Below are 17780 nucleotides of genomic sequence, written 5' to 3' on the forward strand. Positions count from 1 at the left end.
CGGCATTTTGTCCCTGTTCCTTCTTATTACAGGCATTATGTCCCTGTTCCTTCATATTACCAGCATTATGTCCCTATTCCTTCATCTTACAGGCATTATGTCCCAGTTCCTTCATCTTACAGGCATTATGTCCCTATTCCTTCATCTTACAGGCATTATGTCCCAGTTCCTTCATCTTACAGGCATTATGTCCCTATTCCTTCATATTACAGGCATTATGTCCCTGTTCCTTCTTATTACAGGCATTATGTCCCTGTTCCCTCACATTACCGGCATTATGTCCCTGTTCCTTCATATTACCGGCATTATGTCTCTATTCCTTCATCTTACAGCCATTATGTCCCTATTCCTTCTTATTACAGGCATTATGTCCCTGTTCCTTCATATTACAGGCATTATGTCCCTGTTCCTTCTTATTACAGGCATTATGTCCCTGTTCCTTCTTATTACAGGCATTATTTCCCTGTTCCTTCTTATTACCGGCATTGTGTCCCTGTTCCTTCATATTACCAGCATTATGTCCCTATTCCTTCATCTTACAGGCATTATGTCCCAGTTCCTTCATCTTACAGGCATTATGTCCCTATTCCTTCATCTTACAGGCATTATGTCCCAGTTCCTTCATCTTACAGGCATTATGTCCCTATTCCTTCATATTACAGGCATTATGTCCCTGTTCCTTCTTATTACAGGCATTATGTCCCTGTTCCCTCACATTACCGGCATTATGTCCCTGTTCCTTCATATTACCGGCATTATGTCTCTATTCCTTCATCTTACAGCCATTATGTCCCTATTCCTTCTTATTACAGGCATTATGTCCCTGTTCCTTCATATTACAGGCATTATGTCCCTGTTCCTTCTTATTACAGGCATTATGTCCCTGTTCCTTCTTATTACAGGCATTATTTCCCTGTTCCTTCTTATTACCGGCATTGTGTCCCTATTCCTTCATATTACCGGCATTTTGTCCCTGTTCCTTCATCTTACAGGCATTATGTCCCTGTGCCTTTATATTACAGGCATTTTGTACCTGTTCCTTCTTATTACAGGCTTTATGTCCCTATTCCTTCATATTACAGGCATTATGTCCCTGTTCCTTCAGATTACCAGCATTATGTCCCTATTCCTTCATCTTACAGGCATTATGTCCCAGTTCCTTCATCTTACAGGCATTATGTCCCTATTCCTTCATATTACAGGCATTATGTCCCTGTTCCTTCTTATTACAGGCATTATGTCCCTGTTCCCTCACATTACCGGCATTATGTCCCTGTTCCTTCATATTACCGGCATTATGTCTCTATTCCTTCATATTACCGGCATTATGTCCCTGTTCATTCATCTTACAGCCATTATGTCCCTGTTCCTTCATATTACAGGCATTATTTCCCTGTTCCTTCATATTACCGGCATTATGTCCCTGTTCATTCATCTTACAGCCATTATGTCCCTGTTCCTTCATATTACAGGCATTATTTCCCTGTTCCTTCATATTACCGGCATTATGTCCCTGTTCCTTCTTATTACAGGCATTATGTCCCTGTTCCTTCATATTACCGGCATTATGTCCCTGTTCCTTCATATTACCGGCATTATGTCCCTATTCCTTCATCTTACAGGCATTATGTCCCTGTTCCTTCATCTTACAGGCATTATGTCCCTATTCCTTCATCTTACAGGCATTATGTCCCTATTCCTTCTTATTACAGGCATTATGTCCCTGTTCCTTCATATTACAGGCATTATGTCCCTGTTCCTTCTTATTACAGGCATTATGTCCCTGTTCCTTCTTATTACAGGCATTATTTCCCTGTTCCTTCTTATTACCGGCATTGTGTCCCTATTCCTTCATATTACCGGCATTTTGTCCCTGTTCCTTCATCTTACAGGCATTATGTCCCTGTTCCTTTATATTACAGGCATTTTGTACCTGTTCCTTCTTATTACAGGCTTTATGTCCCTATTCCTTCATATTACCGGCATTTTGTCCCTGTTCCTTCTTATTACAGGCATTATGTCCCTGTTCCTTCATATTACCGCCATTATGTCCCTATTCCTTCATCTTACAGGCATTATGTCCCAGTTCCTTCATCTTACAGGCATTATGTCCCTATTCCTTCATATTACAGGCATTATGTCCCTGTTCCTTCTTATTACAGGCATTATGTCCCTGTTCCTTCTTATTACAGGCATTATGGCCCTGTTCCTTCTTATTACAGGCATTATTTCCCTGTTCCTTCTTATTACCGGCATTATGTCCCTGTTCCCTCATCTTACAGGCATCATGTCCCTGTTTCTTCATATAACAGGCATTATGTCCCTATTCCTTCATATTAGCGGCATTATGTCCCTGTTCCTTCATCTTACAGGCATTATGTCCCTGTTCCTTTATATTACAGGCATTTCGTACCTATTCCTTCATATTACCGGCATTATGTCCCTGTTCCCTCATCTTACAGGCATTATGTCCCTGTTCCTTCATCTTACCGGCAATACGTCCCTATTCCTTCATATTACCGGCATTATGTCCCTGTTCCTTCATCTTAAAGGCATTATGTCCCTGTTCCTTCATATTACCGGCATTATGTCCCTGCTCCCTCATCTTACCGGCATTACGTCCCTATTCCTTCATATTACTGGGATTATGTCCCTGTTCCTTCATCTTGCAGGCATTATGTCCCTGTTCCTTCATATTACAGGCATTTTGTACCTGTTCCTTCTTATTACTGGCATTATGTCCTTGTTCCTTCATATTACCGGCATTATGTCCCTGTTCCCTCATCTTACAGGCATTATGTCCCTGTTCCTTCATATTTCCGGCATTATGTCCTTGCTCCCTCATCTTACCGGCATTACGTCCCTATTCCTTCATATTACCGGCATTATGTCCCTGCTACTTCATCTTACAGGCATTATGTCCCTGTTCCTTAATATTACAGGCATTTTGTACCTGTTCCTTCTTATTACAGGCTTTATGTCCCTATTCCTTCATATTACCGGCATTTTGTCCCTGTTCCTTCTTATTACAGGCATTATGTCCCTGTTCCTTCATATTACAGGCATTATGACCCTGTTTCCTCATCATACAGCCATTATGTCCCTGTTCCTTCATATTACAGGCATTATGTCCCTGTTCCTTCATCTTACAGGCATTATGTCCCTGTTCCTTCATATTACCGGCATCATGTCCCTGTTCCTTCATCTTACAGGAATTTTGTCCCTGTTCCTTCTTAATACAGGCATTATGTCCCTGTTCCTTCATATTACCGGCATTATGTCCCTGTTCCCTCATCTTACAGGCATTTTGTACCTGTTCCTTCTTATTACCGGCATTATGTCCCTGTTCCTTCATCTTACCGGCATTATGTCCCTGTTCCTTCATCTTACAGGCATTATGTCCCTGTTCCTTCTTAATACAGGCATTATTTCCCTGTTCCTTCATATTACCGGCATTATGTCCCTGTTCCTTCTTATTACAGGCATTATGTCCCTGTTCCTTCATCTTGCAGGCATTATGTCCCTGTTCCTTTATATTACAGGCATTTTGTACCTGTTCCTTCTTATTACAGGCATTATGTCCCTGTTCCTTCATATTACCGGCATTATGTCCCTGTTCCTTCATCTTACAGGCATTATGTCCCTGTTCCTTCATATTACCGGCATCATGTCCCTGTTCCTTCATCTTACAGGAATTTTGTCCCTGTTCGTTCATATTACCGGCATTATGTCCCTGTTCCCTCATCTTACAGGCATTTTGTACCTGTTCCTTCTTATTACCGGCATTATGTCCCTGTTCCTTCATCTTACCGGCATTATGTCCCTGTTCCTTCATCTTACATGCATTATGTCCCTGTTCCTTCATCTTACAGGCATTATGTCCCTGTTCCTTCTTATTACAGGCATTATGTCCCTGTTCCTTCTTATTACAGGCATTATGTCCCTGTTCCCTCACATTACCGGCATTATGTCCCTGTTCCTTCATATTACCGGCATTATGTCTCTATTCCTTCATATTACCGGCATTATGTCCCTATTCCTTCATATTACCGGCATTATGTCCCTATTCCTTCATCTTACAGGCATTATGTCCCTGTTCCTTCATCTTACAGGCATTATGTCCCTATTCCTTCTTATTACAGGCATTATGTCCCTGTTCCTTCATATTACAGGCATTATGTCCCTGTTCCTTCTTATTACAGGCATTATGTCCCTGTTCCTTCTTATTACAGGCATTATTTCCCTGTTCCTTCTTATTACCGGCATTTTGTCCCTGTTCCTTCATCTTACAGGCATTATGTCCCTGTGCCTTTATATTACAGGCATTTTGTTCCTGTTCCTTCTTATTACAGGCTTTATGTCCCTATTCCTTCATATTACCGGCATTTTGTCCCTGTTTCTTCTTATTACAGGCATTATGTCCATGTTCCTTCATATTACCGGCATTATGTCCCTATTCCTTCATCTTACAGGCATTATGTCCCAGTTCCTTCATCTTACAGGCATTATGTCCCTATTCCTTCATATTACAGGCATTATGTCCCTGTTCCTTCTTATTACAGGCATTATTTCCCTGTTCCTTCATATTACCGGCATTATGTCCCTGTTCCTTCTTATTACAGGCATTATGTCCCTGTTCCTTCATATTACAGGCATTATGTCCCTGTTCCTTCATATTACCGGCATTATGTCCCTATTCCTTCATCTTACAGGCATTATGTCCCTGTTCCTTCATCTTACAGGCATTATGTCCCTATTCCTTCATCTTACAGGCATTATGTCCCTATTCCTTCTTATTACAGGCATTATGTCCCTGTTCCTTCATATTACAGGCATTATGTCCCTGTTCCTTCTTATTACAGGCATTATTTCCCTGTTCCTTCTTATTACAGGCATTATTTCCCTGTTCCTTCTTATTACCGGCATTGTGTCCCTATTCCTTCATATTACCAGCATTTTGTCCCTGTTCCTTCATCTTACAGGCATTATGTCCCTGTTCCTTTATATTACAGGCATTTTGTACCTGTTCCTTCTTATTACAGGCTTTATGTCCCTATTCCTTCATATTACCGGCATTTTGTCCCTGTTCCTTCTTATTACAGGCATTATGTCCCTGTTCCTTCATCTTACCGGCATTACGTCCCTATTCCTTCATATTACCGGCATTATGTCCCTGTTCCTTCATCTTACAGGCATTATGTCCCTGTTCCTTCATATTACCGGCATTATGTCCCTGCTCCCTCATCTTACCGGCATTACGTCCCTATTCCTTCATATTACTGGGATTATGTCCCTGTTCCTTCATCTTGCAGGCATTATGTCCCTGTTCCTTCATATTACAGGCATTTTGTACCTGTTCCTTCTTATTACCGGCATTATGTCCTTGTTCCTTCATATTACCGGCATTATGTCCCTGTTCCTTCATATTACCGACATTATGTCCCTGTTCACTCATCTTACAGGCATTATGTCCCTGTTCCTTCATATTTCCGGCATTATGTCCTTGCTCCCTCATCTTACCGGCATTACGTCCCTATTCCTTCATATTACCGGCATTATGTCCCTGCTCCTTCATCTTACAGGCATTATGTCCCTGTTTCTTAATATTACAGACATTTTGTACCTGTTCCTTCTTATTACAGGCTTTATGTCCCTATTCCTTCATATTACCGGCATTTTGTCCCTGTTCCTTCTTATTACAGGCATTATGTCCCTGTTCCTTCATATTACAGGCATTATGACCCTGTTTCCTCATCATACAGCCATTATGTCCCTGTTCCTTCATATTACAGGCATTATGTCCCTGTTCCTTCATCTTACAAGAATTTTGTCCCTGTTCGTTCATATTACCGTCATTATGTCCCTTTTCCCTCATCTTACAGGCATTTTGTCCCTGTTCCTTCATCTTACAGGCATTATGTCCCTATTCCTTCATATTACCAGCGTTATGTCCCTGTTCCTTCTTTATACAGGCATTATTTCCCTGTTCCTTCATATTACCGGCATTATTTCCCTGTTCCTTCTTATTACAGGCATTATGTCCCTGTTCCTTCTTATTACAGGCATTATGTCCCTGTAACTGGGATTATGTCCCTGTTCCTTCATCTTGCAGGCATTATGTCCCTGTTCCTTTATATTACAGGCATTTTGTACCTGTTCCTTCTTATTACAGGCATTATGTCCCTGTTCCTTCATATTACCGGCATTATGTCCCTGTTCCTTCATCTTACAGGCATTATGTCCCTGTTCCTTCATATTACCGGCATCATGTCCCTGTTCCTTCATCTTACAGGAATTTTGTCCCTGTTCGTTCATATTACCGGCATTATGTCCCCGTTCCCTCATCTTACAGGCATTTTGTACCTGTTCCTTCTTATTACCGGCATTATGTCCCTGTTCCTTCATCTTACAGGCATTTTGTACCTGTTCCTTCTTATTACCGGCATTATGTCCCTGTTCCTTCATCTTACCGGCATTATGTCCCTGTTCCTTCATCTTACAGGCATTATGTCCCTATTCCTTCATATTACCAGCATTATGTCCCTGTTCATTCATCTTACAGCCATTATGTCCCTGTTCCTTCATATTACCGGCATTATTTCCCTGTTCCTTCATATTACCGGCATTATGTCCCTGTTCCTTCTTATTACAGGCATTATGTCCCTGTTCCTTCATATTACCGGCATTATGTCCCTGTTCCTTCATATTACCGGCATTATGTCCCTGTTCCTTCATATTACCGGCATTATGTCCCTGTTCCTTCATCTTACAGGCATTATGTCCCTGTTCCTTCATATTACCGGCATCATGTCCCTGTTCCTTCATCTTACAGGAATTTTGTCCCTGTTCGTTCATATTACCGGCATTATGTCCCTGTTCCCTCATCTTACAGGCATTTTGTACCTGTTCCTTCTTATTACCGGCATTATGTCCCTGTTCCTTCATCTTACCGGCATTATGTCCCTGTTCCTTCTTAATACAGGCATTATTTCCCTGTTCCTTCATATTACCGGCATTATGTCCCTGTTCCTTCTTATTACAGGCATTATGTCCCTGTTCCTTCATCTTGCAGGCATTATGTCCCTGTTCCTTCTTAATACAGGCATTATTTCCCTGTTCCTTCATATTACCGGCATTATGTCCCTGTTCCTTCTTATTACAGGCATTATGTCCCTGTTCCTTCATCTTGCAGGCATTATGTCCCTGTTCCTTTATATTACAGGCATTTTGTACCTGTTCCTTCTTATTACAGGCATTATGTCCCTGTTCCTTCATATTACCGGCATTATGTCCCTGTTCCCTCATCTTACAGGCATTATGTCCCTGTTCCTTCATATTACCGGCATTATGTCCCTGTTCCTTCATCTTACAGGCATTATGTCCCTGTTCCTTCATATTACCGGCATCATGTCCCTGTTCCTTCATCTTACAGGAATTTTGTCCCTGTTCGTTCATATTACCGGCATTATGTCCCTGTTCCCTCATCTTACAGGCATTTTGTACCTGTTCCTTCTTATTACCGGCATTATGTCCCTGTTCCTTCATCTTACCGGCATTATGTCCCTGTTCCTTCATCTTACATGCATTATGTCCCTGTTCCTTCATCTTACAGGCATTATGTCCCTGTTCCATCTTATTACAGGCATTATGTCCCTGTTCCTTCTTATTACAGGCATTATGTCCCTGTTCCCTCACATTACCGGCATTATGTCCCTGTTCCTTCATATTACCGGCATTATGTCTCTATTCCTTCATATTACCGGCATTATGTCCCTGTTCATTCATCTTACAGCCATTATGTCCCTGTTCCTTCATATTACAGGCATTATTTCCCTGTTCCTTCATATTACCGGCATTATGTCCCTGTTCCTTCTTATTACAGGCATTATGTCCCTGTTCCTTCATATTACCGGCATTATGTCCCTGTTCCTTCATATTACCGGCATTATGTCCCTATTCCTTCATCTTACAGGCATTATGTCCCTGTTCCTTCATCTTACAGGCATTATGTCCCTATTCCTTCTTATTACAGGCATTATGTCCCTGTTCCTTCATATTACAGGCATTATGTCCCTGTTCCTTCTTATTACAGGCATTATGTCCCTGTTCCTTCTTATTACAGGCATTATTTCCCTGTTCCTTCTTATTACCGGCATTTTGTCCCTGTTCCTTCATCTTACAGGCATTATGTCCCTGTGCCTTTATATTACCGGCATTTTGTCCCTGTTCCTTCTTATTACAGGCATTATGTCCCTGTTCCTTCATATTACCGGCATTATGTCCCTATTCCTTCATCTTACAGGCATTATGTCCCAGTTCCTTCATCTTACAGGCATTATGTCCCTATTCCTTCATATTACAGGCATTATGTCCCTGTTCCTTCTTATTACAGGCATTATGTCCCTGTTCCCTCACATTACCGGCATTATGTCCCTGTTCCTTCATATTACCGGCATTATGTCTCTATTCCTTCATATTACCGGCATTATGTCCCTGTTCATTCATCTTACAGCCATTATGTCCCTGTTCCTTCATATTACAGGCATTATTTCCCGGTTCCTTCATATTACCGGCATTATGTCCCTGTTCCTTCTTATTACAGGCATTATATCCCTGTTCCTTCATATTACAGGCATTATGTCCCTGTTCCTTCATATTACCGGCATTATGTCCCTATTCCTTCATCTTACAGGCATTATGTCCCTGTTCCTTCATCTTACAGGCATTATGTCCCTATTCCTTCATCTTACAGGCATTATGTCCCTATTCCTTCTTATTACAGGCATTATGTCCCTGTTCCTTCATATTACAGGCATTATGTCCCTGTTCCTTCTTATTACAGGCATTATTTCCCTGTTCCTTCTTATTACAGGCATTATTTCCCTGTTCCTTCTTATTACCGGCATTGTGTCCCTATTCCTTCATATTACCAGCATTTTGTCCCTGTTCCTTCATCTTACAGGCATTATGTCCCTGTTCCTTTATATTACAGGCATTTTGTACCTGTTCCTTCTTATTACAGGCTTTATGTCCCTATTCCTTCATATTACCGGCATTTTGTCCCTGTTCCTTCTTATTACAGGCATTATGTCCCTGTTCCCTCATCTTACCGGCATTACGTCCCTATTCCTTCATATTACCGGCATTATGTCCCTGTTCCTTCATCTTACAGGCATTATGTCCCTGTTCCTTCATATTACCGGCATTATGTCCCTGCTCCCTCATCTTACCGGCATTACGTCCCTATTCCTTCATATTACTGGGATTATGTCCCTGTTCCTTCATCTTGCAGGCATTATGTCCCTGTTCCTTCATATTACAGGCATTTTGTACCTGTTCCTTCTTATTACCGGCATTATGTCCTTGTTCCTTCATATTACCGGCATTATGTCCCTGTTCCTTCATATTACCGACATTATGTCCCTGTTCACTCATCTTACAGGCATTATGTCCCTGTTCCTTCATATTTCCGGCATTATGTCCTTGCTCCCTCATTTTACCGGCATTACGTCCCTATTCCTTCATATTACCGGCATTATGTCCCTGCTCCTTCATCTTACAGGCATTATGTCCCTGTTTCTTAATATTACAGACATTTTGTACCTGTTCCTTCTTATTACAGGCTTTATGTCCCTATTCCTTCATATTACCGGCATTTTGTCCCTGTTCCTTCTTATGACAGACATTATGTCCCTGTTCCTTCATATTACAGGCATTATGACCCTGTTTCCTCATCATACAGCCATTATGTCCCTGTTCCTTCATATTACAGGCATTATGTCCCTATTGCTTCATATTACCGGCATTATGTCCCTGTTCCTTCATCTTACAAGAATTTTGTCCCTGTTCGTTCATATTACCGTCATTATGTCCCTTTTCCCTCATCTTACAGGCATTTTGTACCTGTTCCTTCTTATTACCGGCATTATGTCCCTGTTCCTTCATCTTACAGGCATTATGTCCCTATTCCTTCATATTACCAGCGTTATGTCCCTGTTCATTTATCTTACAGCCATTATGTCCCTGTTCCTTCTTTATACAGGCATTATTTCCCTGTTCCTTCATATTACCGGCATTATATCCCTGTTCCTTCTTATTACAGGCATTATGTCCCTGTTCCTTCTTATTACAGGCATTATGTCCCTGTAACTGGGATTATGTCCCTGTTCCTTCATCTTGCAGGCATTATGTCCCTGTTCCTTTATATTACAGGCATTTTGTACCTGTTCCTTCTTATTACAGGCATTATGTCCCTGTTCCTTCATATTACCGGCATTATGTCCCTGTTCCTTCATCTTACAGGCATTATGTCCCTGTTCCTTCATATTACCGGCATCATGTCCCTGTTCCTTCATCTTACAGGAATTTTGTCCCTGTTCGTTCATATTACCGGCATTATGTCCCCGTTCCCTCATCTTACAGGCATTTTGTACCTGTTCCTTCTTATTACCGGCATTATGTCCCTGTTCCTTCATCTTACAGGCATTTTGTACCTGTTCCTTCTTATTACCGGCATTATGTCCCTGTTCCTTCATCTTACCGGCATTATGTCCCTGTTCCTTCATCTTACAGGCATTATGTCCCTATTCCTTCATATTACCAGCATTATGTCCCTGTTCATTCATCTTACAGCCATTATGTCCCTGTTCCTTCATATTACCGGCATTATTTCCCTGTTCCTTCATATTACCGGCATTATGTCCCTGTTCCTTCTTATTACAGGCATTATGTCCCTGTTCCTTCATATTACCGGCATTATGTCCCTGTTCCTTCATATTACCGGCATTATGTCCCTGTTCCTTCATCTTACAGGCATTATGTCCCTGTTCCTTCTTATTACAGGCATTTTGTAACTGTTCCTTCTTATTACAGGCATTATGTCCCTGTTCCTTCATCTTACATGCATTATGTCCCTGTTCCTTCATCTTACAGGCATTATGTCCCTGTTCCTTCTTATTACAGGCATTATGTCCCTGTTCCTTCTTATTACAGGCATTATGTCCCTGTTCCTTCATATTACCGGCATTATGTCTCTATTCCTTCATATTACCGGCATTATGTCCCTGTTCATTCATCTTACAGCCATTATGTCCCTGTTCCTTCATATTACAGGCATTATTTCCCTGTTCCTTCATATTACCGGCATTATGTCCCTGTTCCTTCTTATTACAGGCATTATGTCCCTGTTCCTTCATATTACCGGCATTATGTCCCTGTTCCTTCATATTACCGGCATTATGTCCCTATTCCTTCATCTTACAGGCATTATGTCCCTGTTCCTTCATCTTACAGGCATTATGTCCCTATTCCTTCATCTTACAGGCATTATGTCCCTATTCCTTCTTATTACAGGCATTATGTCCCTGTTCCTTCATATTACAGGCATTATGTCCCTGTTCCTTCTTATTACAGGCATTATGTCCCTGTTCCTTCTTATTACAGGCATTATTTCCCTGTTCCTTCTTATTACCGGCATTGTGTCCCTATTCCTTCATATTACCGGCATTTTGTCCCTGTTCCTTCATCTTACAGGCATTATGTCCCTGTTCCTTCTTATTACAGGCATTATGTCCCTGTTCCTTCTTATTACAGGCATTATGTCCCTGTTCCTTCATATTACCGGCATTATGTCCCTGTTCCTTCATCTTACAGGCATTATGTCCCTGTTCCTTCATATTACAGGCATTATGTCCCTGTTCCTTCATATTACCGGCATTATGTCCCTATTCCTTCATCTTACAGGCATTATGTCCCTGTTCCTTCATCTTACAGGCATTATGTCCCTATTCCTTCATCTTACAGGCATTATGTCCCTATTCCTTCTTATTACAGGCATTATGTCCCTGTTCCTTCATATTACAGGCATTATGTCCCTGTTCCTTCTTATTACAGGCATTATTTCCCTGTTCCTTCTTATTACAGGCATTATTTCCCTGTTCCTTCTTATTACCGGCATTGTGTCCCTATTCCTTCATATTACCAGCATTTTGTCCCTGTTCCTTCATCTTACAGGCATTATGTCCCTGTTCCTTTATATTACAGGCATTTTGTACCTGTTCCTTCTTATTACAGGCTTTATGTCCCTATTCCTTCATATTACCGGCATTTTGTCCCTGTTCCTTCTTATTACAGGCATTATGTCCCTGTTCCCTCATCTTACCGGCATTACGTCCCTATTCCTTCATATTACCGGCATTATGTCCCTGTTCCTTCATCTTACAGGCATTATGTCCCTGTTCCTTCATATTACCGGCATTATGTCCCTGCTCCCTCATCTTACCGGCATTACGTCCCTATTCCTTCATATTACTGGGATTATGTCCCTGTTCCTTCATCTTGCAGGCATTATGTCCCTGTTCCTTCATATTACAGGCATTTTGTACCTGTTCCTTCTTATTACCGGCATTATGTCCTTGTTCCTTCATATTACCGGCATTATGTCCCTGTTCCTTCATATTACCGACATTATGTCCCTGTTCACTCATCTTACAGGCATTATGTCCCTGTTCCTTCATATTTCCGGCATTATGTCCTTGCTCCCTCATCTTACCGGCATTACGTCCCTATTCCTTCATATTACCGGCATTATGTCCCTGCTCCTTCATCTTACAGGCATTATGTCCCTGTTTCTTAATATTACAGACATTTTGTACCTGTTCCTTCTTATTACAGGCTTTATGTCCCTATTCCTTCATATTACCGGCATTTTGTCCCTGTTCCTTCTTATTACAGGCATTATGTCCCTGTTCCTTCATATTACAGGCATTATGACCCTGTTTCCTCATCATACAGCCATTATGTCCCTGTTCCTTCATATTACAGGCATTATGTCCCTATTGCTTCATATTACCGGCATTATGTCCCTGTTCCTTCATCTTACAAGAATTTTGTCCCTGTTCGTTCATATTACCGTCATTATGTCCCTTTTCCCTCATCTTACAGGCATTTTGTACCTGTTCCTTCTTATTACCGGCATTATGTCCCTGTTCCTTCATCTTACAGGCATTATGTCCCTATTCCTTCATATTACCAGCGTTATGTCCCTGTTCATTTATCTTACAGCCATTATGTCCCTGTTCCTTCTTTATACAGGCATTATTTCCCTGTTCCTTCATATTACCGGCATTATATCCCTGTTCCTTCTTATTACAGGCATTATGTCCCTGTTCCTTCTTATTACAGGCATTATGTCCCTGTAACTGGGATTATGTCCCTGTTCCTTCATCTTGCAGGCATTATGTCCCTGTTCCTTTATATTACAGGCATTTTGTACCTGTTCCTTCTTATTACAGGCATTATGTCCCTGTTCCTTCATATTACCGGCATTATGTCCCTGTTCCTTCATCTTACAGGCATTATGTCCCTGTTCCTTCATATTACCGGCATCATATCCCTGTTCCTTCTTATTACAGGCATTATGTCCCTGTTCCTTCTTATTACAGGCATTATGTCCCTGTAACTGGGATTATGTCCCTGTTCCTTCATCTTGCAGGCATTATGTCCCTGTTCCTTTATATTACAGGCATTTTGTACCTGTTCCTTCTTATTACAGGCATTATGTCCCTGTTCCTTCATATTACCGGCATTATGTCCCTGTTCCTTCATCTTACAGGCATTATGTCCCTGTTCCTTCATATTACCGGCATCATGTCCCTGTTCCTTCATCTTACAGGAATTTTGTCCCTGTTCGTTCATATTACCGGCATTATGTCCCCGTTCCCTCATCTTACAGGCATTTTGTACCTGTTCCTTCTTATTACCGGCATTATGTCCCTGTTCCTTCATCTTACAGGCATTTTGTACCTGTTCCTTCATCTTACAGGCATTTTGTACCTGTTCCTTCTTATTACCGGCATTATGTCCCTGTTCCTTCATCTTACCGGCATTATGTCCCTGTTCCTTCATCTTACATGCATTATGTCCCTGTTCCTTCATCTTACAGGCATTATGTCCCTGTTCCTTCTTATTACAGGCATTATGTCCCTGTTCCTTCTTATTACAGGCATTATGTCCCTGTTCCCTCACATTACCGGCATTATGTCCCTGTTCCTTCATATTACCGGCATTATGTCTCTATTCCTTCATATTACCGGCATTATGTCCCTGTTCATTCATCTTACAGCCATTATGTCCCTGTTCCTTCATATTACAGGCATTATTTCCCTGTTCCTTCATATTACCGGCATTATGTCCCTGTTCCTTCTTATTACAGGCATTATGTCCCTGTTCCTTCATATTACCGGCATTATGTCCCTGTTCCTTCATATTACCGGCATTATGTCCCTATTCCTTCATCTTACAGGCATTATGTCCCTGTTCCTTCATCTTACAGGCATTATGTCCCTATTCCTTCTTATTACAGGCATTATGTCCCTGTTCCTTCATATTACAGGCATTATGTCCCTGTTCCTTCTTATTACAGGCATTATGTCCCTGTTCCTTCTTATTACAGGCATTATTTCCCTGTTCCTTCTTATTACCGGCATTTTGTCCCTGTTCCTTCATCTTACAGGCATTATGTCCCTGTGCCTTTATATTACAGGCATTTTGTTCCTGTTCCTTCTTATTACAGGCTTTATGTCCCTATTCCTTCATATTACCGGCATTTTGTCCCTGTTCCTTCTTATTACAGGCATTATGTCCCTGTTCCTTCATATTACCGGCATTATGTCCCTATTCCTTCATCTTACAGGCATTATGTCCCAGTTCCTTCATCTTACAGGCATTATGTCCCTATTCCTTCATATTACAGGCATTATGTCCCTGTTCCTTCTTATTACAGGCATTATGTCCCTGTTCCCTCACATTACCGGCATTATGTCCCTGTTCCTTCATATTACCGGCATTATGTCTCTATTCCTTCATATTACCGGCATTATGTCCCTGTTCATTCATCTTACAGCCATTATGTCCCTGTTCCTTCATATTACAGGCATTATTTCCCTGTTCCTTCATATTACCGGCATTATGTCCCTGTTCCTTCTTATTACAGGCATTATGTCCCTGTTCCTTCATATTACAGGCATTATGTCCCTGTTCCTTCATATTACCGGCATTATGTCCCTATTCCTTCATCTTACAGGCATTATGTCCCTGTTCCTTCATCTTACAGGCATTATGTCCCTATTCCTTCATCTTACAGGCATTATGTCCCTATTCCTTCTTATTACAGGCATTATGTCCCTGTTCCTTCATATTACAGGCATTATGTCCCTGTTCCTTCTTATTACAGGCATTATTTCCCTGTTCCTTCTTATTACAGGCATTATTTCCCTGTTCCTTCTTATTACCGGCATTGTGTCCCTATTCCTTCATATTACCAGCATTTTGTCCCTGTTCCTTCATCTTACAGGCATTATGTCCCTGTTCCTTTATATTACAGGCATTTTGTACCTGTTCCTTCTTATTACAGGCTTTATGTCCCTATTCCTTCATATTACCGGCATTTTGTCCCTGTTCCTTCTTATTACAGGCATTATGTCCCTGTTCCCTCATCTTACCGGCATTACGTCCCTATTCCTTCATATTACCGGCATTATGTCCCTGTTCCTTCATCTTACAGGCATTATGTCCCTGTTCCTTCATATTACCGGCATTATGTCCCTGCTCCCTCATCTTACCGGCATTACGTCCCTATTCCTTCATATTACTGGGATTATGTCCCTGTTCCTTCATCTTGCAGGCATTATGTCCCTGTTCCTTCATATTACAGGCATTTTGTACCTGTTCCTTCTTATTACCGGCATTATGTCCTTGTTCCTTCATATTACCGGCATTATGTCCCTGTTCCTTCATATTACCGACATTATGTCCCTGTTCACTCATCTTACAGGCATTATGTCCCTGTTCCTTCATATTTCCGGCATTATGTCCTTGCTCCCTCATCTTACCGGCATTACGTCCCTATTCCTTCATATTACCGGCATTATGTCCCTGCTCCTTCATCTTACAGGCATTATGTCCCTGTTTCTTAATATTACAGACATTTTGTACCTGTTCCTTCTTATTACAGGCTTTATGTCCCTATTCCTTCATATTACCGGCATTTTGTCCCTGTTCCTTCTTATTACAGGCATTATGTCCCTGTTCCTTCATATTACAGGCATTATGTCCCTATTGCTTCATATTACCGGCATTATGTCCCTGTTCCTTCATCTTACAAGAATTTTGTCCCTGTTCGTTCATATTACCGTCATTATGTCCCTTTTCCCTCATCTTACAGGCATTTTGTACCTGTTCCTTCTTATTACCGGCATTATGTCCCTGTTCCTTCATCTTACAGGCATTATGTCCCTATTCCTTCATATTACCAGCGTTATGTCCCTGTTCATTTATCTTACAGCCATTATGTCCCTGTTCCTTCATATTACAGGCATTATGTCCCTATTGCTTCATATTACCGGCATTATGTCCCTGTTCCTTCATCTTACAAGAATTTTGTCCCTGTTCGTTCATATTACCGTCATTATGTCCCTTTTCCCTCATCTTACAGGCATTTTGTACCTGTTCCTTCTTATTACCGGCATTATGTCCCTGTTCCTTCATCTTACAGGCATTATGTCCCTATTCCTTCATATTACCAGCGTTATGTCCCTGTTCATTTATCTTACAGCCATTATGTCCCTGTTCCTTCTTTATACAGGCATTATTTCCCTGTTCCTTCATATTACCGGCATTATATCCCTGTTCCTTCTTATTACAGGCATTATGTCCCTGTTCCTTCTTATTACAGGCATTATGTCCCTGTAACTGGGATTATGTCCCTGTTCCTTCATCTTGCAGGCATTATGTCCCTGTTCCTTTATATTACAGGCATTTTGTACCTGTTCCTTCTTATTACAGGCATTATGTCCCTGTTCCTTCATATTACCGGCATTATGTCCCTGTTCCTTCATCTTACAGGCATTATGTCCCTGTTCCTTCATATTACCGGCATCATGTCCCTGTTCCTTCATCTTACAGGAATTTTGTCCCTGTTCGTTCATATTACCGGCATTATGTCCCCGTTCCCTCATCTTACAGGCATTTTGTACCTGTTCCTTCTTATTACCGGCATTATGTCCCTGTTCCTTCATCTTACAGGCATTTTGTACCTGTTCCTTCTTATTACCGGCATTATGTCCCTGTTCCTTCATCTTACCGGCATTATGTCCCTGTTCCTTCATCTTACAGGCATTATGTCCCTATTCCTTCATATTACCAGCATTATGTCCCTGTTCATTCATCTTACAGCCATTATGTCCCTGTTCCTTCATATTACCGGCATTATTTCCCTGTTCCTTCATATTACCGGCATTATGTCCCTGTTCCTTCTTATTACAGGCATTATGTCCCTGTTCCTTCATATTACCGGCATTATGTCCCTGTTCCTTCATATTACCGGCATTATGTCCCTGTTCCTTCATCTTACAGGCATTATGTCCCTGTTCCTTCATATTACCGGCATCATGTCCCTGTTCCTTCATCTTACAGGAATTTTGTCCCTGTTCGTTCATATTACCGGCATTATGTCCCTGTTCCCTCATCTTACATGCATTTTGTACCTGTTCCTTCTTATTACCGGCATTATGTCCCTGTTCCTTCATCTTACCGGCATTATGTCCCTGTTCCTTCATCTTACAGGCATTATGTCCCTGTTCCTTCTTAATACAGGCATTATTTCCCTGTTCCTTCATATTACCGGCATTATGTCCCTGTTCCTTCTTATTACAGGCATTATGTCCCTGTTCCTTCATCTTGCAGGCATTATGTCCCTGTTCCTTTATATTACAGGCATTTTG

The sequence above is a fragment of the Rhinoderma darwinii genome, chromosome 11, assembly GCF_050947455.1.
Source record: "Rhinoderma darwinii isolate aRhiDar2 chromosome 11, aRhiDar2.hap1, whole genome shotgun sequence".
Taxonomy (NCBI): Eukaryota; Metazoa; Chordata; class Amphibia; order Anura; family Rhinodermatidae; genus Rhinoderma; species Rhinoderma darwinii.